This window comes from Mustela erminea, chromosome 4 (genome assembly GCF_009829155.1).
Source record: "Mustela erminea isolate mMusErm1 chromosome 4, mMusErm1.Pri, whole genome shotgun sequence".
Taxonomy (NCBI): domain Eukaryota; kingdom Metazoa; phylum Chordata; class Mammalia; order Carnivora; family Mustelidae; genus Mustela; species Mustela erminea.
In genome coordinates, this window is record NC_045617.1 from 37,748,792 (window position 1) to 37,750,518 (window position 1,727).

Genomic DNA, 1,727 nt, shown 5'->3' on the forward strand with positions numbered 1-1,727 from the left:
CCATAAAATATACAGTAGCGAATCCAAACAAATAAAATCATACAATGTTTGCTCCCAGACCACTGTGGAATTAAACTTTGAATCAATAACAAAAGATAACTGGAAAATTCCCAGATTCCTAAAGATTAACAACACCTTATTAAATAACACATGGGCCAGAGAATAGATTTCAAGATAAGTTTAAAAATATTTTGAACTAAATGAAAACAACACAACTTAAAAAAAAGAAATTGTGAGATACAGGAGTCTGGAGGGTCCTTGACTGAGGCCAAAAGTGGATCAAGGTGGTGGGACTTGCACCAGGGACGTACCTCTCTAGCCAGTCCAGGTGGGTGCTCACTCTCGCTCTCCTCTCCCTGTCCCCATAGGGAAGACAGAGCTGATCCAAAAGGCAAAACTGACTGAGCAGGCTGAGCACCAGGATGATAGGGCCAAGTGCATGAAGGCTGTGATGGAGTGGGCCACTGAGTTGTCCAACGAGGAGAGAAACCTGCTGTAGGGGCCCACTACAACATGATAGTGGACCACTGGTCCACCTGGAGGGTCATCTGGAGCAGGGAGCAGAAAACCTCTAATAAGAAGTTGCAGAGGATTAAGGATTTTCAGTAGAAAGTGGAGTCTGAACTAAGGTCCATCTGCACCATGGTGCTGTAATTGTTGGATTAATAACCAATGCAACTAATCCAGAGAGTAAGTTCTTACATCTGAAAATGAAGGGACATTACTTCCAGTACCTCACTGAAGTTGCATGTGGTGATGGTACAAAACAAACTATAGATAATTCCCAAGGAGATCACCAAGAGACTTTTGATATAAGCAAGAAAGAGATGCAACCCAAACACTCCATCTGTCTGGATTGGTACTTTTAACTTCTCTGTATTTTACTATGAGATCCTTAATTACCCATATCTTGCCTGCACATTGGCTAAAACAGCTTTTGATGAGCCCATTGCACAACTTGATCTGCTGAACAAAGACTCATACAAAGACAACACCTTCACAACACAGTTGCTTAGAGACAACCTAACATTATGGACCTCAGACAGTGCAGGAGAAGAAAATGATGCTGGGAAAGGGGCAGAAAACTAAATGCATACAGGGTATCAACCTTCTTCTTCTTTTTTTTTTTTTTTTTTAAAGATTTTATTTATTTATCAGAGAGAGAGAGCGAGCACAGGCAGACAGAATGGCAGGCAGAGGCAGAAGGAGAAGCAGGCTCCCCGCTGAGCAAGGAGCCCGATGTGGGACTCGATCCCAGGACGCTGGGATCATGACCTGAGCCGAAGGCAGCTGCTTAACCAACTGAGCCACCCAGGCGTCCCTCAACCTTCTTCTCTTCAAGAAACCCTTTTACTCATCTTCATTCCTTTTTCGATTTGGATTTCTTACAGCAAAGAAGCCCATTCACATGGATGGAATCAACTGTTCATAGTCTTTTCATACTGCAACTTTGGAAAAACTCAATTATTTGATTTGTGCTTGTGTTGGCCTTCCTAGTGTGTGGTTACTGTTGTAGAAAAGTATTGATATCGTCATTCCATATAAACATAAGTAACTTCCAAACACTTATGTAAAGGACTAAAAACATACCCAGTTTTTAAGTAATCTGAACCAGTTTGGAAAGTGTCTGTGTTTTGTACTATGGTAAAGATATGAAAATGTAGCTCATTACTTTAAAAGTTATTCTACATAATTCTTAATTTCTACATTCTCTCCCATACTCTTCT

At 41.1% G+C, this 1,727-nt stretch overlaps 1 pseudogene; it reads left to right on the forward strand.

Annotated features, from left to right (window-relative positions):
• The first annotated feature begins 606 nt into the window (after positions 1-606).
• Positions 607-1,095, forward strand: LOC116587733 (annotated as a pseudogene).
• The last annotated feature ends 632 nt before the right edge of the window (positions 1,096-1,727 follow it).